The sequence below is a fragment of the Toxorhynchites rutilus genome, chromosome 1 (assembly GCF_029784135.1).
Source record: "Toxorhynchites rutilus septentrionalis strain SRP chromosome 1, ASM2978413v1, whole genome shotgun sequence".
NCBI classification, from domain to species: Eukaryota; Metazoa; Arthropoda; class Insecta; order Diptera; family Culicidae; genus Toxorhynchites; species Toxorhynchites rutilus.
Window position 1 is genome coordinate 61,182,377 of NC_073744.1, and position 18,296 is coordinate 61,200,672.

The window sequence follows — 18,296 nt, forward strand, 5'->3', positions numbered from 1 at the left end:
CGAGCATCAAGGAGGAAGCCATCATCAAACTGGTGCATACCCCAGGAGAGTAGCTGTAACGTAGTGCGCGTCATGTTGAAGGGCACACAATTGAAGACAATTTGACTGGGAAGAATGAAATGATTTTCGAGTCGTAGAGGGGGAAAGCGACTAAACGCCCGACTGAGTGTTTAGTTGTTTTGGCCGAGAAACTGCGTGAACAAGCGCTAAAAGTCATTTCCAACTGAATGCGGATATAGTCAGTCAGATAGTCAGCTGACTATCCGCAGTTGACTATGACTATGCCGAGCCCTGAACTCAACTGCAAAAACGTTCCAATTTGGGTTTGCTATAGAATCCGATAGATGAGGTTCTGATCTATCTTCCCCATTGGCTAATACAACTGGGAATGAGTTTGCCAAAAGTTATGGCCAAAAGAGAGAGTCAATGTAGAGAAATAGATGATGTCATTTGAAACCCTTTCATTTTTAGCCCCCCATTTTTTTCCGTAAGGTTCACGTTTTATACTATTTTATGAGCATTTTAGCATTTCATTCATCATTTTGAGTAACGGTCACCGTAGAAAAAAGGTTTAATCGACTGTCTTTCGGATTCGGAATCCGCTAACGATGTTCCAGCAATGTGCCTTTCTGCAAATGTATGGAAAACGCATTCGACACGCAAGTGCACTATACCGATCAGATGCACACGATAAATTGTTTTATTAAACACTAATATCCATCTTAATTATTTTTTCACCATGACAAAAATTTGGCAGCTGCTCTGCGATCCATCAAAATCAACCTCAAGTCACACTGTTCATTAAGTGTAAGCGTCCGGAGGTGCGCTCACCGATGCTCGACTGTAGGGTCCAAAGCACCATTATTTATGTATGCCTACGGGAGAACGTCTTATCACAACATAACCTACTGACTGACGTGTTTTGTTCATGGCCAGAACAGGATGAGCGCCTGCAAAATTATAGTGCATCAGAACGATTTGCATAATGAATTTTATTATTGCCGTTTTACAAGCTACGCTAAATCGCTTCTTGATAATAAGTGTGTGTTTTGCAACAAACAGCAAAACCAAAAAGAACTTCTCCAATGTTAACAGGTTGGCGTCCAGCATAGTGATGCACCGAGTTGCGCTGGGTTGGGATCAGTAGCTGCAACAGGCTACGGTGTAGGATCGAAAAAAAAGTAAATGGACGGTGCTGATGAGTGCAAATTTTTATTAGAAATACTCGCTGATGTGGCTCTGGATGTGAAGCTCCTTGCCCAACACGACCATTGAAGACTGGGTCGTGATGAAAAAATATTACCGCCATGAAGAAGCGCTTGCCCGCACCAAACGCGCTCAAGCGAGAAACCCAAGTCCCGAAGCATACGGGAGGGAACGCGCAAAGCTCGCTAATATATTGTTAAAATATGCCGAAACCACACTCGTTAATAATAAACAATCAATAAATTAATACTGATACAATGCAACACATGCCAATTACGCGGACTCTTTTCCCTGTCTTCCCGGCTCCGGATGCGCTCTTCGCTTTGGGCGCGTATACACTTTAGCGTTTGATACAAGGGTAACGAGATGTTCAAACACTGGACCTGGCCTGGCGGGAGGAGGCCCAGGGACCAGGGTTCCTTTATTGCTCTTATTAGGGAGGTAAAACTGATGAAAACGTATAATGAAGGACGAGAGTTTCTGAGAACAATTGCCCGGTCGATAACAGGAACCGCTTTTCAACAAGTACGAATTTTCACGAGAACGCAAAGAATAGGGCCGGTCAGTTGCAAAACAGAGTCCGAAATCAACGGACAGATTGCATTGGTACTCCGAGCTGGGTGGAATGTGTTTAAATTACTAATAATTTGATGTGCTCGAAACGAGGATGTTTCTTCTGTGTGTGTGCAAATTGCGCAAACTTCCCACATCCAAACGATGCAATACGATGAATAAAAGTTAATTCAGTATTCCTGACAACTAAACATCTTTTCTCCGCTAACATGATATCATGAAATTGAAATTGTAATAATCGAAATATAAACTCGAACCAGTATTGGCAGATAAAATATTATTATTGGCAAATGCAGACATAAAAGCACCTTTTTGAGAGCCTTTTAAAAAAACGGCTAAAAGTATCAATATGAAACGTTCATAGGGGTGGGGTACACTAGGCTAAAAATTTATTTACAAACATTAGGACTTACTACAATACTTGCAGAATTACAGAAGATTTTCTATAACACTCAAAATAAACTCAAAACTTGACACTTTTTTCAAATATATGCTAAAAATTATTATTTTTTTTGCAAAGCAACAAATTATGCAGAATGTATTGCAGTTTTCAAAACTGCCTTTCGATTTGCGGTGCGATCATTGTTTATTGAATTATTCATCACCAAATACTAAGGGGATTTTTTTCATTTAAACGAAAATATCTCTGTATTGAAAGGTCCTATAGAGACGATATAGATATCAGATCAAAGCTAGTTGATAAGGTTAATTGGATTTGCTATTGGCGAAAACCTGTGTTAGTTCAATTTTTTTATTTTATTTATTTTATTGTTTGTCCACTACACATACCAAGATTAAAATGTATTTGTAAGATGTTACAAAACTTGAAGATTTAAAATGATGTACATTCCATCTTCACGTGTTAATTTTTATCGAAGTTACAGCATCGCCTACAAATTTCGACTTCGCACTTTGTTCCTCTAATTTTTTGTCGAGTGTATTCTGAATTTTGATCCCTCGATGAATTTCGACATTCTGTTTGTCTCCTAACTTATAAACCTTATTTCTCCTAACATATTAAAATCGACTAATTCAGATGTTCCACTACTATATCTTGTACTAAATTTTCTCATCTTTCAAATGAAAGCAACAGAATCGTCTTCCGTAGCGTACTTTTTTAATGTAGAGCCATTTTGAGACAACAGAGTCCGGAACGAAAAAAAAAGGTCCATAACTCTGCCATTGTTGATATTCGAACATATGTGTAGAAGGATTTTTTTTTAATCAAATATGATCGTCTATCACCTCCTGAGAGGATCTGGATAAATTTATTTTTTTCTTGTAAGAAAGGTGTTTTGCGACTTTAAGGGGATGAATCAAAAATCAAATTCCTCTTTTCTATTCAAAAAACGAAAAATACATGCAAAAAATGAATGAAAAAACTTTTTTTTGACTCGATTATATGCAGGATTCGATTATATACAGTGAAAACAAATCAGAAACTGTATATAATCGAGTCCGCGCTGTATTTACTAATTATTTCTCTCAGTGTAAGAAACTTGCGTACTAAAGGTGTCCGTACCCTGTTTGTCCGGTGGGCAAATATTTGACTCATTTTGACAGATGAAATTTGCGACAAACACTACTTTGGTTGTCGGTCTTCAATGATCAACAGTGGCAAACAACGTCAACATCTAAAGGTGGCCGTACACTGTTTGCCCGGAGGTCAAATATTTGATATTTTTTGACAGATAAGGTTTGATTTGATATTTGTACAAACACTATTTTGTTTGCCACTCTTCAATTTTAAACAGTAGTAAACAATATCAAACACCGAACATGGAAAAAAATCAACTGAAATATCCAAGGTAACCTAACCATGTACCGACAGGTTCGAAGAACAAACTGAAAAAATATTTTAGGCATCCAATAACTGAATATTTGCTTGTCGTGTTTTGTGTAGAATATATTTGATCAGTACACGTTGACCAAATTTTATCTGTCAAAAAGAGTCAAATATTTGGCTTCGGCCAAACAGTGTATGAGCACCCTAACATAGAGAAAAATTTACCTGATCTCTAAGCTTCTAGGGGAACCACGGGTAATACGGAGAGTGGGGGTAATATGGACAGGTGGTTGATTTGTATAATTACATTTTGAATTCAAGATTTCTGTTAATAAGAACACCTTCTACATATTATTCTACAGTATTTAAGCCACCCTATGGCAATGAATACTGATCAAAAGTGGAAAATGGAAACAAAAATCGAAACTCATAGAGTAGTGCGAGGCAAAGGTGCGCATTGGCCATTTTAAAGCAAACGAGCATAACATTTCTGTTGTTCTGTAGTCGTTTGATACATTATTACACCAGCAGCTCACACATATGAAAAAAGATACATTTCATGAAAGTGGCAAAAAATTATGAGGTAAATAGAGTTTTACGATGTTATGATCTAATTTTTTCAGTTTTGAAGGTGACGATTTAGTTACCTAAAATAACTGGAAAGTTCGAAACTACACTGTCAAGGAAACCTTCATTCTATAGTAGATGATAGTGCGAATTCGTTTTTGTGAAAAAGTTGAGGAGCTTTATTTAAAAATTCGATTAACTCAAAAATTGCTTGTGGGGCAAAGGTGCGCAGTGGCTGTGGGGTAAAAGCTCGCACTAGCGTTTTGCTCTGAAAAAAAATTATAAAATGTTTTCAACAAAATTCTAACGGGACCACAAGAAGAAAACTGATTTGAAGAAATGCACTCCATAAATGCTCAAATAACCCGACAGAGGCTTCAGGAGTGTCGGATTGCGGCAGACCTCGGTATTTCTGAATCAACTCTGAGGAAGAGGCTCATATCAGAAAGTGATTTATGATTTGAATTTTCTTTTATTGACATTTCTACTTCTGTTAGAATGTGCCAGCGAGCACCTAGTGCGGTTCAGATAGGTATTTACGAGTGATCAGTCTGAGGATCTGCAGGCCACTGGACGGAAGCCAATAACCTCCAGCACGAATTCAAGTTGCAAAACTAGCAGGAAGGAATTGGGCTTCTAGCTTCTTGTGGAACCACCGTCTGTCTCTTCGAACCTCACAACAGCGCAACGAAGCAACAGCGCTCCGAGGCAAAGCGTCGGGATCCTCAGAACTGAAATCTAAGATGAGGAATAAAAATAAACAATTGCTTAAAAATAATTCAAAATGAATTTCAAATGAAAAATGTTTTTATTTTCACCATGCATTCAATTCAATAACGGTTTAGTTTCGTTTATGTTTATGTTTTCGCAATGAACTTCAAATCAAAATTTTTTTTTTTTTCAACAAAGAGTTTCAAATAAATCAAGTGAAGGTAACTATGTATTTATAAACTTGATCTATATAAATAAAACATGATTTGGTGTCCGTTCCTCACGATTTAACTCAAGAACGGAGCCACGGATTTAAACAGTCAGTATCAGGATTGATGCGTCTTAGTCTGCACCAGGTTTATATGTCAACAAATAAATTATATACCGCGAGTATAGATTACGTACTGTTACGGTTAAAAAAAAAACCGCAACAAAATATAACCATAAATCATATGGTAATAAGAACCGAAGAGTCAGTGTACCTCCCATAATCATACACCCTACTAATACTTACCCAAATCCTCTCATCAACTACCTACCTGTAAGGCATTGAATGCTGCCAATGCAAATTCAAAAAAGAATTATTGTAAAACCTAACAATGACCAAAAATAATTCTTTCAACGAATTTGGATGTTTTTGGTCCTAAAGGACCAAACCCCCCAACTATGGGGCAAAGGTGCGCTTTTTTCTTTTTGTATTAAAATAGGTATTTGTCCAATTACAAACACAACTCGAGAAATGCTTGTACTACGTTTCGAAGGCAATATATATAGTTACAATTTGGTAAGTAAACGAAATTTTATTTGCTGTTATTTCAAGAGTTATTGGACGGCAACAGTTAGGTGCGCACCTTTGCCCCGCATTACTCTACATAATTCCGCGTGTGGAATTAATTTTAGCTGCTTCTATATTAAGCATCTTGCGTGGTTCGATATCAAATTTCAATTGGCCGATAGTTATATTTCGGTTTGTGAGTTAACAAAGAAGCAATATTAGGTATGTATGGAAAAGTAAATTCATTTTTGAGTGGGAAATTTTAATTATTGAAATAATTGTACTGGTGGGGTAAAACAGACAGTTGCCAGTGCGAGTGAGATAGACTGTGAAAAGTCTGTTCAATCTATTCCTAAGGAATGACGCATAAAAGGAAATCAAATCGCCAAATTAGGACTATTTAGAAGCTGACTAGAACCAAGAGCAAAATAGTTGAGGGTTTGTCTGTTTATACTGCTGAAAAGCACGAGCACGATTGATTCGGTTTTTTCATCACTTGACACTTGTAATACTAACCTCGAGCCAACCGCGAGTAATCGGTTACATCAGGGGTTTTCAGATTTTTTTTTATGGCAGAGCACTTTTTATAGCAATTACGGAGCACCTGCATTTTTTAATCAATAAAACAAATCTTATTTGCATTGCCATTACCCAACAGGAAACAACTCTATTTCGGTTACGCATCTCAGTTACATCTCAGCGAGTTAAAAATAAAAGAATGTTTTTCAGGTTAACGCCATATGAGCCTTGATAAAACTATATATTTTGGATAAAAAAATTTAAAAAAAAATTGAAAAAAATTGACAGAAATATTTAGCGTATCTCAGTACAAGGTTCGAGGAACAGGTCCAAAAAAGTTCAAACAATCAGCAACTAAATATTTGCCGTCGTGTTTTGTGTCCAATTCGAGTTGACAGCATTGATAGTTCGCACTTCTGACCTGCGTGTCGCGAAAGTATCAGTTTGGCTTTGTCCAGCCTCTTCTTCGTTGTAGACTTTGTTACCCCGTGAACCTTGCATTTCATGTACGGCTTGTATCCCAGGTTCTTCATCATGATGGTGTGGGTAGTCCCGATCAACACATCCAGGTCAGCTGCTGTCTTCCGGATCGAGCGGCTCATTTTTCTACGAACCCGCTCCCTCACCACCTTGATGACTGCTGGCGTCCTTGCCGAACTCGGTCGCCCGAATCTCACACGGTCCTTGACCGAGCCCATCTACCGGTACCAACGAATGGTGGTATAGATGAAGTCCGCTTCACCCTGTGGGATTTCAACCGCCGGAATATGTCACCTGGTCGCTCACCTCTCGCAAACAACTTTACTACGACGTAGCGGTACTCCTTCATGCTGCGCGATAAACAAACAACAAATGACGGCAAGTCGACACTAGAGATGTGCCATCCGCTCATGAGCTGTTCATTCGAATCGCTTCATCATAGTGAGCGGATTCTGATCGGCTCGCAATCAAAAAAGACTGGTGGGTAATGTCGGGGACATAACCGGAGTGACGTAGGACTATAACAAAGGAGGCAGCTTTTGTTAAATATATATTTTAATTATATTGTTTTATTTTCTTCTCCTACGTGAATACCTACCTATCTACCTGAAAAATGGACTAGTTTTATGTTTACTCTTTATGAATATGTTGATGGATCTGAAAAGAACCTTTGGTGTTGTGTTTTTGTTATCACTCGATATTCCCATCTTGTTCGGTTAAACCTTCCTGTTTAGTTATTGCGTTTGCCACTCACCACAGCTTTCACAGTTGGAAAATTTCTTCCCATCCAGCATGTGACATGTTGTTCAGTAAATTACATTTAATGCGACGTGCCGGAGAAACACTTTGCCACTCACTGAAACTAATTGTTGCCTTGATGAGCGCCGAACCGAAGCTGCTCTGTTCTTGATGCGGGTTTTCTGATTGTCGTGAGCAGCTTTGCAAGCCAACTCGAGCACTCCGACGGCCGAAACTCTATAATCGCTGTTAGGTATACTGGTGCTCCGGCACCAATCCGTTCGGCCTAGTTACCCTTGCGGAGCAATCAGTGAATGCGACCAACAGGGAACTGGAGACCTGCACGGTTCGAGTGAGACTTTGCCTTTCCCTTAACTTGTCCTCCTTTGTTACGTCCACGATGCCGATGCCGTACAACCACACGGGTTTACGGTTTGAAAGAAAATAAGATATTTTTTTGGGGTCCGCGTGTTTTATACTCTAGCGGTACACACTCACAGGATAGAGACAAATCGGCAGACTCAGCCAGAGGGACGAGTCCAACGAGACGAACGAATGAGCGTTAAAAGGGAGCGATGGCAAAAAAAATCATTACGATTTGTTCGCTCGTTGGATTCACATGCAGGCTAAAAAGTGTCCTTTTCAGGATCACAAAATTATCTTCAATCTAAAGAGTTTATTGTTTTGTTATCACTCGATATCCCCATCTTGTTCGGCTAAACCTTCCTGTTTAGCGATTGCGTTTGCCACTCGCCACAGCTTTCACAGTTGGAAAATTTCTTCTCATCCAGCTTGTGACATGTTGTACAGTAAATTATATTTAATGCGACGTGCCGAAACACCACTCAGTATCAGAGACGAATGAGCTCTCTGAGTTTAAAGTCTCTTTAATTCAATACCGTTACCGAAACACCACTCAGTGTCGCATTGGAGGCGATTTTAACCTGTAATTGAACATTTGCGATGACAGTGGTACAGTGTCGACTTTCAATGTGGGGTCATAATTAGGATCTACAAAAATGTCCAACTAAATAAGTCGCATTACATGTCCGTCCAATTAGCTAAATGTCGAACTAATTGTAAATTACTGTACTTTCAATCTGGAAACAATTTAAGAATTGGTGAAAATTGAATAATCTGGAAAGTCCCCAACTATCAATAAGCTCAGAACAACTGCCAAATTCACATATTCATCAGATCCTGGCAAACAAATTATGAAAAAATCAATTTGTGTTTTATTATTATTTTGGATAATATTTTAGAAAGCATTGAACTGTATTTCCTAAACTCTTTTTTGGAAGGTTTAATGGCCCTGAAAAGCGCCTTGTTTTATGGAATGGTTCCAATTTAGAAAACTTTGTACTCGTGGTTTTGAAAAAAACCATTTCGAACGCCGTCGATGCCGCCTTGTTCTGGATTTGCCACCAAAGCAGTTTGTATAAAGAACAAACTTTTTCCTTCTGCTACCTGATGCCGTTTTGCGATTGCGTTTGCCACTCGCCACTCGCTGCAACTGCCTGTTGTCTTGATGTCCACCGAACCGAATGTGTTCTGTTCCGAATGCGGGTTTTCTTATCGTCGCGAGCAGCTTTACCAGCTAACTCGATCACTTCGGCGGCCGAAACTATATAACGCCGGCTAGGTGGACTGGTGCACTGGTACTAACGCGCTCGGCCTAGCTACCCTTGCGGGGAACTCCAGATCAACACGGTTCGAGCGGGATTTTGCCTTTCCCTTCACTTTTCCTCCTTTACCATGTCCAGACATGGCTGCTTGGGTTGGTTTGTTGATGTGTTGTGATGCGAACCGATGTGGTGTACGGTTTGAATGAGAATGATCGTTACGGTAGCGGAGCGGGGATTTTTAAGCTGACCGGCTGGCTCGAGAATTACGCATGTGTGAGACTGCGACCAATGTTTTGTTCATTTTTTTCTTTTCCTTTCCAATCGTACTTCATTCTATTTCGCTGCTGCTCTGGTTGCCCGTTTTGGTCGGTACGATTTGAGGAGCATAAAATGGACCAATCAAAAATGGGCACATAGTGCATTTTGACAATGCTTGATATTTCACAATTATTCAATTATTTATCTCAAGAAAAATGAAATGTTATTCATTATGATAGATGCGTAGATATATTTCCTATCAATTGATGCAAAAACCTTTGCGATCTATTGAGAAATGCTCGAATTATAAGCGTTCCAAATCTTGCATTTTTTCCTACTTGTTCAGTGCCTAGATTTCCATTTCACCCCCTATATCTTCCGGTTAGACGTAGTCCTACGTCAAAAACGCAGTTCATCAGCTCATTACGGAGCTGGAGCTGATAAGCTGTTGAGCTGTTGAGCTGATGAGCTGCTGAGCTGATGAGCTGTTGAGCTGTTGAGCTGATGAGCCATTGAGCTGTTGAGCTGATGAGCTGCTGAGCTGATGAGCTGTTGAGCTGTTGAGCTGATGAGCTGTTGAGCTGCTGAGCTGTTGAGCTGTTGAGCTGCATAGCTGTGCAGCGCAAAAGCTGCAAAGAGTGTGAATTGCGAGACGCGAAAGAATTTTTCGTCTCCCGCGCTTCATGGCATGACGTCAGTTTGTTTTCGTGTATCCCTCTTCGTACTTTAGCTTTAACAGAGATGCCAGATAGGAAAAAAGGTTTTTATTTTGAAGATATTCAATCGTTCGTTACTTCATTAAATATTTCTTATATGGCCAAACAAAATAATACACATTATTATATGCTTGTAAATAAATTTAATATATTACATTGTTATTTAAACATTACTGTGGAAACACATACATTTATTTCCGCGTGCTGAATCAAAACAATTCAGAAAACCACCCGGCATAAATGTTGATGATTGATACTGGTCCTTTTGTTACCTTTGTGATCACGAATAATTATTTCTCGTTGCACCTATTAGTGGATTTATTTTTATATCCTCGGATGCAAAAAAAAAACTCGATGGTTTTTGGAAGCATTCTATTTGGCTACTGCTGGTTTTTCTGTTGTTTAAGTTCAGCATATCCTAAGCATCTTCTATGTTGGATTTCAGCATACAGTATTTGTTGTATATTATATTATTAGAATTCATATCAGTTTTAGTTTTTGTACAATTACGAATTAAATTCGTTAATTTTTTGCTTTCCGTCTATTAAAAAATGCACACTATGCAATGTCCCATGGTGATTACGTATCATATGCAATTGTGTGGACAACTGCAAAATTCAACTGAGCTGAAGAGCTGTTCCAAATGAGCAGCTCACTTGTATGAGCTGGACGGCTCTGAGCCGCTCACCATGATGAGCTGATTTGCCCATCTCTAGTCGACACCGTGCGCGTCGGTTAGCCCATATATGAGACTAAAGCTGACACCAATACCAATACACAGAATGCACATGGTGCGCACTTACACAACGATGAAAAATATAAAAAAATGTTTTTTGAGCTCGAAATCAAATCTCGCGTAACTTTTGAAAAGATCCAATGTAACATTTTCGTCAACTCGAGAAAAATGAAGTTGAAGACCCGAACATTATTCCGCGAAATGTCTTAAAAGGTATCGATCTTTATCACTACTTTTACCACTAGCAGTCAATAATAACTCTGAAAAACCAATCGTAATAGTTGTTCCGTGATTTGAGCTTAAATTTGAAGCCTCGGAGCGAAAAATGTTACATTGGACGTTTTTACTGCCCCTGTTTGCACATTGGACATATTACGTTTCACGATAAGAATTTGAAACTAACTACTGAAGAACAATCGAAACATCAGCATTTCATTCTAAATACAGATTATTATTGTCATCACTCGTTGAATTGCACTGACATAGATAACAACACCTGAAAGAAACAAAAACTCAAAACGACCGAAGTACGACTTCGTGTTGTTTTGATTGCTTTGTTACTTCGGACGTTTCGAGCGTCGGAGGAAAGAGGCGTCTGAAGTAACAGCCGAGTGCTTAAAATCCGAATCTGTACATTGGATATTTTTTGCATCGGCGATTAAAAGATGAAGAAGATAGATACGTAAACGATTGTTTTTATAATGCATTCAATGATTGAAAACTAATAGCGTGCATCCATTAACTCGATTTGTTTACATTTGTTACATAGGACCTTTTCAAAAGTTACGCGAGAAATAACTAATCCAAACAACCGACCGCAGGCCATGTTGAACAGAGCGAAGGTTGCTCCTGGGAAATGGTGCGTCTCCAAAGAGTCAAAACCAGGCGCCTCTGGTGCACTGTGACATCCACCGTTTTGCGTATTCGCAAATGATTTAGTGATGTTGCCCCTGCCAGGCCACCCCATCCGACTGGTCCAATTTTGATTTTTTAGCTCCGAGGCGCTAGTGTCATCAAGTTACTGACAACTCGAAAACTCTCCTCGCATAAAGCTCGGTGGATAATCGTTTGTATAAGCGTCAATTTCACTGACTTTAAACGATGAATACTCGTAACATACCTTAATATTATTCCCTCTTGGAGCCGTAAACATTGGAAGCGGGCTGTCAGGGAAATTTACGTCTCGTTAGCAGAGTACACATTGAACCAAGAGATGTGTTCCCCCAAAGCAGCAGATAGTCTGAGGTGTTCTGTTCGAAAAATCACCAAATTATATTCCCTCTTTTTCGAACTCTCAAACAATCCACATACAGCTCGTCGAATCTAGCACCTGACCATAGTTAGATGCTCACATAATCACCGGGAGCACCCAGCTGATGTAGAGCTGACGACGAAGTCCTCACAGCGCTCGAGAAGTGGGCCGCAGGTTATCGCTGATTTCCAAGACTAGCATTAAATCGAGAGGTTTTTGAAATAATAACAAGTCATTTTCGCACCGCTTATGGGGCTCGAACAGGCAATTTGTGTTTTAATTTATGCTAATTGGAGCGAGTTACGAAAAATTACCCTCGGATCCAGTTTCGGCCCCACGGTACAGCTAGCTGCTGGTGTCCTGAGAGACCGGACATGGCGCACAGCCAGGGAAAATCGGTAACTTGTGATAGTTGTTAGCGGGTTTGCGCTCATGCTGAACTGCGCGACCGGAGGGATTCGGACCGAGGATATTTGGCAGATTATCTAATCGCAAATTGATGTGCATTCTCGTGATATCCACGATGAACCTCGACTGAGCAAGCTAACGTGAGAATGTTTAGTGGCTCCGAACGTTGCTTACATAATTAAACGATTATCTTGGTAGAAATTTGAATACATCTGTCGTAAGTGCTATCATGTTATACAATTAAAACAATGTTGATTTTTTGATATATTATACTGTGTCGTAATCGCCTCCTTTGAACCTAAGGTTAACAACGTTCTAGGTATAAAACAAATTGCAAAATGATGTTCATGTTATCAATATATTCTGTAGTATAAACAATAAAAGAAGCAGCAGTAGGTTAATGCTCATGCTCAGTTTCCAATGATGTCTTTATTACTGCCGTTTTATCTGAATGCGTTATAGCATTAAAATGAACGCGTTTATTCTTGTTAACATCATTCACATGTAGTTTTGTGTAGTTGTTACTTACTTTCAACTTCCATTCAACAAGGACAAAACAGTTTCTGAGAATAATATGGTAAAAGTATGCAAGGTTCGTAGTGCATTTTATAACACCGGAACATTACGAATACACATACCACCATGATGAAAAAGTTCCAGGAAACATCACCACGGAACGCTATTGACGAAATTCATACCAACTCGTATTAGTAATTGGCAGCACCTCCTCAGATTGCAGTGGAACATTGTGGGTGTAATGATACACTCTGCCCAACGTATATAAGACCAGGTGATGATTTGCTGCTTTGTGTCATTGTAAACAAACAATGCTTCAAGTTATATTCTAGTATGTAGGTATTGGTGACTACCATACACTGCATGATTTCATATATGTGTGTACAAGCGCTGATCGTAAACGAATGTTTTTGTATTTTCCAAGTGTCAAGTTTCTATAAGACCAGTTACATTTTCCGTTGGTTTAGTTGTTTTGATCAATAAATCTGGGAAATGCCGAAGGGAGTGCTCACGGAGAGAGAAGAAAGACAAATCGACGCATTTCACCAAGAAAATGTTGTATCAGAAAAATTACTCGTCGGATTGGACGATCCCATAAAGAAGTGCTCAATTATTTTACGAATCCTCAAAGATACGATAAGAAGGAGAGAGCTCCACGTAAATCGAAGCTCTTTGACCGGGATATGCGGGAAATAGTTAGAACAGCTTCAAATACCTCAACATCGCTTATGCAAATGAAGCTATTTTTCAATTTAAATGTTACTGGGGGGAAAATGCGTCAAGTTTTGGTAAAAAATCCTCACATAAAGAGGACTTAAAAGGTTAAGGCCATGTTCTCACTGCAGTGGGGCGTCAACGTGGCGTGAGCGGGGCGTGTTCACTTCTCGCAGCGACATTTTAATTCACTCACATTGCACCGTGCCAGCGGCGTGTCTTCGGCGTGTTTTATACAAATTGTCAATGTCTATTTTTGAATGAAAGAATGAAAATTAGTTTATTTTTAAATATTCCAACATCGTTGGACGAACTGGGACAAAAATCGGACGGCGAAAAACGTAAAAACTAAAAAAAATGCGAAAAATTAAAATTATGTCACTACTACAAACAAACATATGCAAGAGAGAAGTGGAGAAGTACAAATATCGCCGGCGTGAAGTGTTTTCGTTTGCACGCCAGCCACACGCCAAAACCACGCTCACGACACGTCAGCCTGGTGTGAACACATCGGTAAGAACACACACGATTAATCGTAAGCATCACACGCCCCGCCCAAGCCACGCTAACGCCCCGCTGCAGTGAGAACAAGGCCTAAAGCTCATCATCTTACACCATTTCACATCGGAAGACGTCTAAATTTTGCCAAATCTTACAAGAAGTGGCAGTTGGTCATGGTATGCTGTGACAAAGAATGTTTCCAAAACAATACATTTTACTATATACCATAACGAAAAGTTCTTCAATGTATAGCCGAAAACTGACGAAAAAAAGTTCAATTAGGATGGTCCTGATGGTTTCAACGGGTACTGGCGTGATTTACGGAAGAAGGAACAGTATTTTCCAACCAGTAATTTTGGTGGAGGCTCATGCATGGTTTGAGCGGGATTCTGTGCAACCGTAAAGTTCAAGATAGCTTTCACGGAATCCTCTCTCCTACCATTTTTGGGCGGATATCGTCACAAAAATATCACATTCCAGCAAAACATTGCTAATATTCATATCAGCAAGGAAACTAAGCAATAGATTAAGGACCAAAACTTAATTTTTTGGACCGGCCGGCTCGTTCTCCAGACTTGAATCCTGTTGAAAATCTTAGGGGGATCCTTGTACGCAGAATTTACACTTGAGTAATTCCAGATGAAATCGACAGATGACAAAACATGAGTATTTTTGATTCGAATGAAAGTGTGTATTCCGTTTGGGTTGGAGGAAATATGAGTTTTTCACAACAATTGGGAATTTTTTGACTAAAGCGTAACTTTTGAAAAGGGCGTATCGATTTTAGTAAGAGAAATCTTTGATAATTTATATCTCAAAAACTATGAGTTGTACCGAAATAGTGTCTAAAAAAGAGTTATAGAGTATTGATGGTTGAAAATGAAAAAAATGTACACTGAGCAAAAAAATCAGTACTCTTTGTTTTATTTACAAAATAAAAATTCAATTTGCAATATCCAAAATACATATTTTAAAATGTTTTTTTTTTATTTTTTCATACAAAATAGAAGTCATGCAGAAAATTTAAAAAATGGGCCCAAGATGGTAAAACTATTTTTGACGAACTTTCGAACTTTGGAACATCGAATTTTTAGGAATTTTCGAAATTACGAATTTTTGTATGATAACAATCATTTTTAGCCACAAATTATGAATCCTGATATGATTTAAAACAAAAAAGGTTATTATCAATCTCCTTCTAAATGTAGCCATTCTCGAAATATTTAAAAAAACATTTCTAATTTGTTATCTTTTTTATATTAAATAATCCCTTTTAATATGTATGTCGTGTTATATGTTATACATAATCATGGTTCATTTTTTTTCTCAAGCGGAACTTTTGAAAAGGGCGTATCGATTTGAGTAAGAGAAATCTTTGATAATTTATATCTCAAAAAATATGAGTCGTACCGAAATAGTGTGTTAGAAAGAGTTATAGAGTATTGTTGGCTTAATTTGAAAAAAATATACACTGAGAAGAAGAATTAGTACTCTTTTTTTATTTACAAAATAAAATTTTAATTTGCGATATCAAAAAAATTGTATTTTTTATATTTTTTTATATTTTTCATATAAAATAGAAGTCATGTAGAAAATTTAAAAAATGGGCCCAAGATGGTAAAACTATTTTTGACGAACTTTGTGGAACGTCGAATTTTTAAGAATTTTTGAAACTTCGAGTTTTTGTATGTTAGTAATTTATTGTCTTTTTAATAATAAATAAGCCCTTCAAATATGTTTGTCGTGTTATACCATCATGTTCATGAGTTTTTTTGAATTCGCTTATAATTTCCAACAACTTTTCCACATACATCGTTATGGTAAAGACATATGTTTAGGAGTTACATTCGAAGACATGTGGGTTAATACAAATCGTAGCGAAACTTAATCTTAATACAAACTTCAATCAATCAAAAAAATTGTTGGAAATTATAAGAAAATTCATAAAATTTCATGAGCATGACGGTATAACACGACAAACATATTAAAAGAGATTATTTACTATAAAAAAGATTATAAATTAGAAATATTTTTTTAAATATCTCGAGAATGGTTGCATTTAGAAGGAGATTGATAATAACCTCTTTTGTTTTAAATCACATCAGAATTCATAATTTGTGGCTAAAAATGATTACTAGCATACAAAAATTCGAAGTTTCGAAAATTCCTTAAAATTCGATGTTCTACAAAGTTCGTCAAAAATAGTTTTACCATCTTGGGCCCATTTTTTAAATTTTCTACATGACTTCTATTTTATATGAAAAAATTGAAAAAATATAGAAAAATACATATTTTTTGATATCGCAAATTAAAATTTTATTTTGTAAATAAAAAAGAGAGTACTAATTTTTCTTCTCAGTGTATATTTTTTTCAAATTAAGCCAACAATACTCTATAACTCTTTCTAACACACTATTTCGGTACGACTCATATTTTTTGAGATATAAATTATCAAAGATGTCAAAGTCAAAAGTCAAAAGTCAAAGTCAAAAAATGAACCATGATGATGTATTTGGAAAAGCTGTTGGAAATTATAAGCACATTCATAAAATTTCATGAACATGACGATATAACAAGGCAAACATATTAAAAGGGATTATTTAGTATAAAAAAAAGACGGGTGGGTAATGTCGGGGTCATAACCGGAGTGACGTAGGACTATACAAAGGGGACAGCTTTTGCTAAATATATATTTTAATTATATTGTTTTATTTTCTTCTACCTACCTATCTACCTGAAAAATGAATTACTTTACTGTTTACTTTTTATGAACATGTTGGGGGTTCTGAAAAGAACCTTTGGTGTTGTGTTTTTGCGTTTTTTTTTACAAACTTGATTCTTGATTTTTTTCTAAAGGCTTTGTACTTATTAAATGCTCAACGCCGGGCATCTTTCGGCGTATGCATATATCGTACAATCAAAATGATGGCTGTGATAGGGAATGCATAGGTAGTCATCAACTCATTCACTACCATATATTTCATTATTGAGCACATTACCGTACCTTAAACTGTGGTTTCGGAGACGAATGAATTGTAAGATTTGTAGTATCCGTAAACAAAGTAAATAAAAATAAAAAAGAACTGAGGTTTTGGAGACGATCTGTTGAAAAATAAACGAACTATAAGAACTTAAAATAAGAACAGAGCAGCAGGAAATACATAGCTCATCATGTTGCTCCTTTGTTATTTTCCTATACAATGCAGATGTAACGTCAGTCAGTCAACCAAAGAAAGCAGTTCTTGCTACCGAGAAAATTCGTTTATGCCATCCTGCATACAATGTGTTGTAATTTGAAGCCACTTTTAATTCGGAAACTATACATGGGTTTGTGAAAACTGAATGATCAATTTAAAAAACCCCAACCAGTTCAAGAACAAGCATAAACAAAACAAAACAGTTTATATTATATGTCATATTATGTCACTTTAGAATGCATTGGTATTGTGAAAAACTTTTAATAACTCTTTTTTGAATGGTTTAATGGCCCTGTAAAGCGCTGTGTTTTACGGTGGCTGGTTTTGCCACCAAAGCGGTCTGTATAAACAAACTTTTTCTTTCTTCTACCTGCTGCCGTTTTGCGATTGCGATTGCCACTCGCTGAAACTAGTTGTTGCCTTGACGAGCGCCGAACCGAAGCTGCTCTGTTCTTGATGCGTGTTTTCTGATTGTCGTGAGCAGCTTTGCAAGCCAACTCGAGCACTCCGACGGTCGAAACTCTATAATCGCTGTTAGGTATACTGGTGCTCCGGCACCAATCCGTTCGGCCTAGTTACCCTTGCGGAGCAATTAATGAATGCGACCAACAGGGAACTGGAAACATGCACGGTTCGAGTGAGACTTTGCCTTTCCCTTAACTTGTCCTCCTTTGTTACGTCAACACGTCCACGTTGCTGCTTGTTTTCTTTTTATGATGTGATGCGATGCGATACTAAACGTTGCCGTACAACCACACTGGTTTACGGTTTGAAAGAAAATGAGATATTTTTTTTGGATCCGCGCGCTTTATACTCTAGCGGTACACGCTCACAGGATAGAGACAAATCGGCAGACTCAGCCAAAGGGACGAGTCCAACGAGACGAACGAATGAGCGTTAAAAGGCAGCGATGGCAAAAAAATACATTCATTACGATTTGTTCGCTCGTTGGATTCACATGCAGGCTAAAAAGGGTCCTTTTCAGGATCACAAAATTATCTTCATTCTAAAGAGTTTA